Here is a 10470-nt window from a genome sequence, read left to right on the forward strand (position 1 = left end):
AGGAGGGCAGGAGCGGCAGGGAAGGGAGCCGGGGCCGGGGTACCCCTGCCGGCGCAGGCAGCGCTGGGTCTCCCCAGCAAATGCGGGGAGGCGGGTGGCAGCGTTTCCCTCAGCAGAGCCACGGCAGGCAGAGACGCCGCCGTGCAACCCCCCCGGCCCAGGGATGGTCAGCACCCGGCACATCGGGCGGGCTGGGGGGGGTCGCTCAGCACGGGCGGCTTGGGTTATACAGCCCCAAAGAGGCCCCTGGCAGAGGAGCCTGTGTTCAAGCCCTCTGCAAGGCCAGGGAGGCAAAGGGCTGGTAACTTGGGCTTGTGACTATAAAAAAGCGTTACCGAATGCAGATAAGCATCATCCCATCTGCCAACACAGCACGGGTGGTGTCATCACACCACAGCCACCCAGCCGTGCCGCGGTGCCCCACTGAGGTTCCTCACATCCCGCATCGCACACCTGGCCGGGGCACCGTGCCCCATCTTCACCCTCCTATAACACGTGCCTCCCCATTTAGTCTGCGTTTACCCATGGTGGAAGCTTGTTTGGAAACATGGGCAGGCAATGGATTCTCTAGGGCCCCGTGTGGAGCCTTTTTGTCCTGGGTGGCTTCTGCGGCTCCTCCCCACAGGCAGGAGCTGCCAGGTTCAGGCCTGTGTTTGCTTTCCTTTCGCAAGCTTTCAGTGCCTGGCCAACCCTCCCTCCTCACCTCTCGCAGGAGGCGGCAGGCCTCCCGAAAGCAAAACCCCGAGCGCTGGATGTAATCAGCAGGTTGGATCTAGGGCAATTAGAAATCAGCTGGAGCAGGAGGTGGGGAGATGCCGTACGTGCACACGCCGGATTACAGCTCCCAAAGCTGGCAGGGTGGCCGGGTGCTGCCAGCCCATGGTTACAAAGCCATGTGGTGCCCAGTCCCAGCACCGGCACCCCCGGGTGCTGGCTCATCCCCTCCGCTCCACACCTGCCCCCCACAAGGGGTGAGGTCTCCAGGAAGGGGACGAGGGTCTCCCCGGCCCCACACCCTGCAGACCCAGAGCCAGACCCACGGCAGGGGTTAGTGCTGAGTGGTTGCACTGAAGTTGCTCAACATCATCCGGGGATGAGGGTCAGCCCCAGCTGAGCCCTCCCCATCACCTGGACCTTTTACCTGGGAAGGGCAACAGGGGCAGGGTGACATACCACTCTCAGGGCCTCTAAGTGCCAGGGTCCTGCCTCCTAAAAACACTGTGCGTGGGAGGGAGAGCAGCAGAGGCTTGAATCCCCCCAGTCCCCACGCACTGACGGGTCTCAGCCAAGGAGGGACCCATCTGGGTGCTCCTGCGGATGGGGTTGCTCCTGTCACCCTCGCGCATGCTCACCAAGCAGCCACCATCCCCTCACCCAGCACGAGATGCCGGGGCCTGTTCACTGTCCCCACTCCCAGGGACCCCGGGAGAGCAGAGCAGAGACGCTACCCACCTCCTCCAGCGCTCCCCGTCCTCCCTCCCTCACCTCCTGTACGCTCCAGCGGCTAATTACCGTTTCCTCCTGTCCTTGGGCAAAACCCCAGCGTCTCCTCCACGCCTCGCCGCGCCTCGCCTCACCTCTCCGCCCACCCCGCGGAAGTGGGATGCCCACACACCGGGAGCCAGGCTGACCCGCAGCCCTGCCCGGCCGGACACGGAGCGCTGCTCGGGCAGCAGGAGGGCAGGCTGAAGGAGCAGACGCTGTCTGCGAGGCAGGGATGATTTTGGCCAGCCTGTCTTACCCAGGGCTGGGGGGTTCGGGTGCTGTGAGGCGGCCGGTCCCCTGCAGCTGCTCCAAACTCCATCCCCTGCCTTAGCAGAGGTGCAGCTGGAGGCTGTGGGGCCAGTTATGGGGAGAACTGGGGATGGGGGTGCCAGGGATGGGATGGGGCTGCCCAAGGCTCCCTCCCTCTCCAGGGCGCTGTACACATCCCATCCAGCAGCAATACTCCCTGCCCGTGCGGGCAGCGCAGGCAGGCGCCCTCCCACGTGGCTGCAAGCCGAACCCGGCACAAATTGGAGCTGCGTTAGCTCCTGGCCTCGCAGTGGGGTAATTAGTGCATGAGCAAAGAGTGAGCAGAGCCTGGCGCATTCAGCACTGCGTATTTACAGGCCTGAGCTTGCGAGGCTTTAATTAATTAACACGAGTCATCAGCAGCTGGAAACAGATCTATTTTCAGAGCCTTCTCCTGCTTTGCTGCCCCCGTGAGATTATCTGAAGGAATTTAGGGCCCCGCGAGGTTGAAGGCCAGGGCCTTGCTCTTATTTGCACAGCTTTCCCAAGAGCCAGAGCGGGATGCAGGCAGCAGCAGGCAGGAGCAGAACCAAACCCGACCCTCTCCCGCACCTGCGACCCTCTGCCCCGCAGAGCTTGCTCCAACCTTGCTTGTGCTCCAACCTCAGCCCAGGCGCTGGAAGGGGAATTTCCCGTCGGAGCAGCCCTGCAGCCCCCCGGACGACCCGTTGCAGAGGGCCCTTCGGGTCGTGCCACAGCGCCTTGGGAAACCGCCCTCCCCACGGCCACGCAAGGAGATTTTATCCCTAATACTCTCTTCTCCCCGTTAATCCAAAAGGCCTTCAGGAAAAGGAAACGCTTTAGTGCCCTGATCACCAGCCCAGAGTCTGGTTACTGTTTAATTTCTTCTTGTTGTCACTTAAACACCGTGTCCCACGGAGAGAGGACTGGGCAGAGCGGGTTTGTCCCATGGGACAGCCCCGTCCACATCAGGGTCAGCTGCCCTTTGCCTGCGCTGGCAGCTGCCCGTCACGGCACAGCCCCACCGCTCCAGCACACGGCCAAGCCAGGCGCATGCCCACGGTGCCCACGCTCAGCTGGCATGTTCGGGTTCGCCCGTCTCTGCCAGATAACCCCTACTCACGGCAGTGGACAGAAACGCCCGTGGCCGGCCCCTTTCGCCCCTTTGATGCCCAAGGGGCCGGGGTGAAGCCACGGCAGCTCTCATGTTTCACTTGGCACTGCACCCCCCTCCCAGCCGGCATCCCAGATGACGCAAGGAATTATAACAGGGCTACAGCGCTGTGAAATATTGATGGGATTAGCGCGGATCAGCTTTCCCAGCACACATGCTGCACTCACCCCGAGCCTGGGAGCCGGTGACCCACATGCACTCGGGTTGCAGCTCAGTGCCTGGGGCGGCAGCGCTGCCAGGAGCTCCCTGCCCGGCCCGCAGCAAGAGACATTTCTCCAGGCGCCACCAGCCTTCAGCCTTCCCGCGGGGGATGTGGGGGACCCCGTTGCAGCACATTACGTTGCTTAATGCACGACACCCCTGTGCCTCAGGCTCTGCTGGGGATGAAGTGTTGTCTGGTTGGGTGGTAGCTCAGCACCCACTGCCACCCTGGGTCCTAAGGGACCCCCACCCTGCCTGCAGCCCTGACACATGCCAGCCCCCAGACTCCATCCCCTCCATGCCCCCTCTCAAGTTCATCCCACAGGCCAGGACCATAGGGGATACCCCATGCACAGGAGTGTCCCAGGTGGCTGGCAGGAGACCCCTGCCCTCCCCACCACTGCGTGCCCCTGCTCCCACCGCTGGGAACCAGGTTTGGCCGGGAAGAAGGTTTCATTATGGATCACAGCGGCATATATACAAACAACTTGGCAGGATCGAATAACAGCCAGCATTAAATCAGAAATACGCTAGTACCATGGCAACAGTGTGGCACGAAGCCCCCAGTTTTGGGGTTGCAGCGCTGATGGGGTGTCGGTGCCTATCAAGCCCATGGGGCTGACTGGATCTGCAGCCTTTGGTAGGAAACTGCTTCCCGGGGCAGGTCTGGCTCCTCCCCAGCAGTGCCTGCAGCCTGCCTTTCCCTCGCCCCGAGCAAGGAAAGCAAGATAAAACCCCAGCATCTGGGATTTAGTTTGCCAGCCTCTGTGGTCCAAGGGGCAGCAGGCAGCCGACCGTTTCAAGCTGCTCTCCAGACAGGTTTGAAAGCCAGGTGGGAGTTACAAAATCACAGCACTCCAGGAGTTGGGGATTTATGAAACCTGCAAAAGTGTTGTGAAACTCACGCTAAAGCTGTGCCAGCCCGCACTGTGCCAAGAGGCATGTTATAGTGTCAAAACCACCGACGGAAAACCAGGTACTTTTCCGTTTTGACATGAGAAAGCAACAGCGAGCAACCCAGCCTTTCTCCAGGCCCCTCCATCCCTTAACCATGCTGCGAGACCGGCATCGCCGCTTTGCCTGCCTCTGCGGAAGAAAAGCCCAGTGGGGAGCACCCCAGCCCCACACCACAGGGTCGGTGCCACTGCTCCAGCATCCATCACCCCAGTGGTCCCCTCTGCCTGCCCCAGGACCAGCCTGCCCAGGCTCCGGGCCAGCAGCGTTGTGTGAAGCAGAGGAGCAGAAAGAGCCGCTGGCAATGCCTGGAGCCCGGTGGCAGCACTCAGGGCTTCCCAGCAGCTAAGCACACGCTCGCCAGGCTTGGCTTTGTTTCTTGAGAGCGTCATGGACTCATCAAGCCAAGCGTGATGCTCCACAGATTAGCCCCGGGAAAAAAAAAATATTCCAGCGGGCACAGAGCATGAAAGGCTCAGGAGCCTCTTCCCTTCGAGTCATTGAGCAAACTTTCCAAACCACTGTTTCTTCGGGCTGAGAGCCAGCAAGGAAAATTACAATTGCAGAAGAATTTGTCTGAGAAAGTTATAACGAGCTGGAAAAAGGCAGGGGCAGGCCAGAAGGCAGCCGAACAGCCAGCCCATGCTGCAGCCACTCCAGCCCAGGGCTCGGTTTCGGGTAGGGATGGTACTTTTCCCCCCAGCTCAGTAGAGCAGCAGAGTTGCTGCCTGGACTTCCCGCAAGATCAGATGCTGGATTTCTCCCCTGTAAGTGTTTGGCAGTGGAAATTGGGATGTTTTGCCCAAGGCAATTTGTTGATGAAGGCTGCCAGGTGCCGGCAGCCCCAGCCGCGGAGCCTAGCATGGTGCCAGGGCGGATTTTCTCAGGGGAGAAGCAGCTGAGTCACAGCAGCCTCCGATCTGTTCCCACAAGCCCAGCTGCGAGAGACGCACAGGAGTTCATGGAGGACAGGCACTTGCACGGGGAGCCGGCGGGGTTTGGTTTGCTCGTCTGCAAACCTCTCCGAGCTGGCGGAAAGCATCTCCCTGGCTCGGGATCTGTCGGCAGCGCACCTGCGGGGAAGGGCTGGCGAGACTGCGGGAGGGCAGGCTCCTGACCTGCCTTTCAACCAGGCAGGGCTGCTTCGGGATGCTCCTGCAGCATGGGGGGCAAACGCCAGCAGCCATTGGGAATGCCGTGGGAGAGGCAAGGGTGGCGTTTCGGGGCCCAACGAGGGGTCTCATCCCAGTTCTGGGGCAGGAGCAGGACCAGGGTGGCTGCAGGACCACGGTGGCAGACAGCTCCAGCCCCAGAGGTGATGCGTGGCTTCAGCCCTAGGAGAAGTGGCTGGCTCGGCTGGACATCGGCAACCCCTCTGCCCATCCCAGCTGCTCCCAGTAAAAGCAGACAGGCTCCAGCCTGGCCGGGGAGCATGGGGGTCTCCCCCTGTGTTTCTGCAGCCCCCTGCGTTTTCCCCAGCCTGGCAGGTCAGGTCCCTGGCACACACTGCCAACAGCAGCAACACACAGCCCTGGGGACGCACAGGGGCTGGGGCAATACCGGTGGCTTTTAAGAGCTGCCCTTTTGGGTGAGCTAACCCGCACCCCCCAGCGCTAAAGCCAGGAGAGTGTAACGGCCCCCAGCCCCCACCCTCTGGGCCAAGCTGCCAGCCAGGATCCCCACAGCTTCACCTTTTGGCTATCTGAGCCCCCGTGCCCAAGTGACTTCTCCCCAGCCCTGCCTGCTCCAGCCCAAAGCTCGGCTGACCCGTGGCCAGCCTGCCTCTCCTTCCCAGGCACCAAACACCAATGCTGCCATCGCTGCCACCGAAGAAGAAACAGCCCGAGCAGCGCAGTAAATAACCCCCCACGCACAGACAGAGCGCTGGCAAGCAGAGCCGGGCGCATCCATCACTCTCACGGTTTTTCTTCGGCTCTGACACTTTGATAGGGGCGAGGGGGTGGGGGAAGGAGAGGAGCTTCCAAAATTTATGAGTTCGGATTTAAAAATACATCTCCTAGAAGTGCTGCAAAACCCGGAGATGGCAAAGGCGAGTGGCTTAAAAGCTGCCTTCGGGAACAAATGTGAAAGCTGTGCCTGCCTCGGAAAGAGGGATCTGGGAGGCCAGCATGGCTGATGTTGCAAATGGTGTCCCCATTGGGATCATTTTGCAAGTCACAGCTCTCTGTGCCGTGCATTGCAAGTGAAATGAAAGGTAGGGGTAACAAATGACGGGTTAAAATCCCTCCAGCCCTATGGTAATGTCAACCTTAGCGCAGATAGGATTTGGACTGTCACCTTCAATCTCCCAGAGTTTCTCCTCTACATCCCTGACCTCCCACTGCTCCACGCATAGCCAGTCTCTCAGCTCCATTTGGAAACAGATCCCCTTATGCAAAGAAAAGAGCTTGTAACCGTAGATTTAGCTGAAAACATCTCTACCGCAGGGAATCACATATGAAATAATAAAGCCAAACGAATGTCAGGAAGAACTACCACGATATCAAAGTCCTTGGTCTTTACTGATGGACTCTTCCCCAGCAGGGTGCCGCAGAATCAGCAGCTGAAAAATGTTACCCAGTCATTAAAAACATCTAGAAGTAATTTAGCCTGAGTGACAATGATGCTCAAAGCAAGTTATTTGTCTGCTGAGATAAAATGAGCTATTTCCAGCTTGCCTTTTGGTGTAGTTTTCTTTTAAAGTTGGAAAGGACTGAAAAACGCTGAGCTGACAGCCTCCCCAGCAGAGCCCTGGCACTGCAGCAGCGGCACGGTGCGGAGAGCATCACCGTGAGCTGCCTGAGTCCCCTGGCCATCGCGCGCCCACCTCTTCCAGAAGGATGCTCGGAATGGACCGGGAAGATGGTCCCTGGGGCCACCGCCGCATCTCTGCTGAGTTACAGTGTCATTTAGGATGATGGTTTTGCCATGGAAACATCTCCCTCCTAACAACAGATCTATCAGCACATGTCCCAAAAGCAGCCCAGCATTCATTACATGGTAATTTTTGCTTCCCTGTGAGGGAGGCCAGAGTTTTAAAAAAAAAAAACCCACAAACTTCTGGGTTAACCGATCGAAAGCATTGCATGAGCCCAAGGTTCCTCTAAAATCTCCTCATAAGGAGCATTTCAGATGCCCGGTGTTAAATATTTCAGGGGAAACATAACTCTTGTAAGTGTAGCCAACCTTGCTCTGAAGCTCCAAGTCAGTGAAATTTCTCTGCAGCCTTCGGGAATTGATTTCCTTCTTGCTGGTACCGTCTCCCTGTACCGTTCAACTGAGTTAATGTATTCCAAAGCTTGATTTCCCCCCACCTTCCCGCCACGTAATCAGATTTTGGGAAGCTGCGGGGAGATGCCTTACAAGCAGTTTTTGTCCTCAGGTGTTTTCTGAGCGGGCTGCATCCATCACATCCTGGTGCTTTAGCACATCTCTGTACAAATGGTACGTTTGAGAGTCAGCTGAATTCCTTTGATTCATGTTCCTGCATATCCATACAGCTAATTTACCTTTATTAAAAAAAAAAAAAGAAGAAAGAAGACAAGAAGAGGGAGCTATTAAGAAGGACAGTGTCAAAGCCAGCAGAGCGAGCGCCGGAGGGCAGGGTTAATGAGCTGCGCGGTCGCTGCCGTCCGAGCACCCAGGCTGGCTGGAGCCAGGAGCTGCTCTCCCAGCAGGGCTGACTCAGTCCTTCACGGGGCAGAAACAGGCTGCAGAGTCCCGCACCCCTCTTTTGGCTACCCCCTAAAGCTCCAGGGTCCGTGGTTAACCCCGCTCGCTCCAGCCTCCTCCGCCGGTGTTTTCCTGCGAGGGTTCCCGCGTGCGTTGGGCGGGGGCCAACCTCCCTATCCAGCCCCAGCTGCATCCCTGCGCTTCAGGGAGGTGAAACAGGAATACGGATAAATCGATCTGCCCCCGCATCTCACGCGAAGGCCACCCCGATTGCCTCCGGTGGCTGGACGAGCCCGCTGCCTCCCCCTCTGCCTGTGCCAGCAATGTCACCGAGCTGCTCCCTTGCAAGGACACTTCCAAGGCGAGGGAGCGGGGATTTGCAAGACACCCGTCATGATTGTTTATTCTTGTCATTTCTGACCCTCAGGGTAAGAACATCAGAGCACTGCAGGCACGAAACAACAAGCTTTGTAGGTCATATCAGTGTGTAAAGTACCATTAGGAACCACAGCACGAAGCATGGATAATACTCCCTTTATTCCACCATATACCTCAATGCCCTTTAAATAAATGCAAATGGTTATTTATGGACGGGGTTTGTATGAGATGCCTGCTCAGGAACACAGGGCTAAAACGGAGCTGGAGCAGTAAGTTTGCTGCCTCCCCTATATACCAGTCAGAGCAACCGCAGGGCTGATAGGCTTAGTGATAGTCCAAGGGATCCTGGGCAAAAGACGACCAGGGAGATCACTGTAAATCTTCCTCACTCAGATTTACGCACTATCCATTAAACTAGAGCCGCAAAACACACGTCCTTCCATGCCACCCTCCCCTCTGCAAAGGACAGCAGGGCAGGGAAAACTTTGAAGGACTCCAAGCCTGGAAACGGACCTTCAAGAACCGATCGCATCATTTCTGAAAAGCTACGAAGAGTCAACCTCGACGACTTTCCTTAAATCCTTTCAGTAAATAATGACCTCGATTGCCAAAAATGACCTGATAATGCAAAGGCAGCGAGAGATGCGCAGTGAGTCCTCATCTCCCGAGCGCGTTGAACTCCCTTTTGTCTTTGCAGCGAGAGAAGCCACGCTCCCAACTGGAGCGGGGTGAGGTTGCCCCCAAGAGGCAAATCTGACACAGCAACTAGAGAGGGAAAATGCTGAATTCTGTTCTGAAGAAACCACATAGGAAGGTTTTTTTTAAAAAAAATGCCCTTGTGTGCCCTTATTTTTACTTTGCCACTCGCTGAAAACACCTATGGATGGGGTGGGAGGGGAGAGGAAGGAGGTCAGCTTTGGCATGTGGTTGGTTGGATGTTATTGTGTTCTGCTGGAGCTCCTGAACCACACGACTTGTTTTCCTAGTCTCCCTTGCAGTGTCATCAGAAAGATCAAAAAAAGTCACTGGGTTTTCTTCAGCCACACAAGACATTTGATCCCATACACCTTGCTAGGCTGCTTCTGAGCAAGGGCTGGTAGCACCTTCCACAGCATCTTCTGTCTCAGGAGCGGAAGAAGAGATACAATTGTGGATATAACAGACAGTTTAGAAACTGTGAGAAGGCACGACATTAAATCCCTCAACCGTCCACGTAAAGCACACAGGCAGCCAACCACGCTGGACCAAAATCCCAGCGCCTTGCAGGGGGTACAGGAGCAGGACGGACACCTGGGGTACCTCCCCGGCACACTCGCTCTCACCCTCCCGCGATCAGCAGCCTGCAGCTTTCTCAGCCAGGGATGGCTGCTTTGATTTCACAGACCCTGATGGGTTTTTCTACCGCAAAATGCTCTTTGAACCTCTAAGCTTTTAGCACCCTCAAAATCCTGAGGCAAGCAGATCCCCAGCCCCTGTCTCCTTTTGTTTGCTTTGAGCCTTCCTGCTAATAACACAACTACGGAGTCTGAAGCCAAATTACAGAGTGCCATTGAATAACTTCTATTTACCCTTTTTTAGGCCATTTGATTGTCGAGCTCTCCATCTTACTTTCCAACATTACAACTATTTCCGAGCTGGAGAGACGCAGCTGACTTAGGGCCACTGCAATTTGTTCCTGTCCTATACACACACATGCAGATTCCCTCCCAAAGGGCTAAACCTGTGATATAATCCAGACTTTAACCATCCCTGGAGCTGCTTTTCAAGGGACACAGACAGTTTAAATTCCCCAGCTGAGATGCACCCAGGGTACTCACTCCTCCTGCGCCGGGATCTTCGTGGGTCCCCCTGCCCTGCTCAGCCGGAGAACATCCCCTCATCCCCAGCACCGAGCCCCTGCCGCAGCGCCCCAGCTTACTGTCAGCTCCAAACTGGAAGCGTCATCTCCAAAATGACTGTCGCGCTGGCTCCTGCCAGACTCTTAATTACGAGGAAGGCTGACACAGTTTCTCAGCAAACGGTGTTCGCGTACTGTGGGGAAAAACAGAATGAGGGCAAGAGGAAAAATGGGCTAATAAGAGAAAATCAACTGGAGGAAAAAACACGTTGTGCTGTGCAAACCTTACCATAACAATGCTGAAGCCCAAAATACTGAGAAAAAAATAGGTTAGTACACAGGGGAGGCAGCCAGCGCTCCACAAACGTGGAGGAGAGTTGATATGCAGCGCAGCATCTCGGCATCCTCATCTGCCAGGCCTCTCCCCGCGGTTTGGGTTAGGGCGAAGGGGACAGGTTCAGCTTCCAGCACGCAGATCAATGTGTCTGAGAGCCTGAAC

The sequence above is a fragment of the Calonectris borealis genome, chromosome 7 (genome assembly GCF_964195595.1).
Source record: "Calonectris borealis chromosome 7, bCalBor7.hap1.2, whole genome shotgun sequence".
Taxonomy (NCBI): domain Eukaryota; kingdom Metazoa; phylum Chordata; class Aves; order Procellariiformes; family Procellariidae; genus Calonectris; species Calonectris borealis.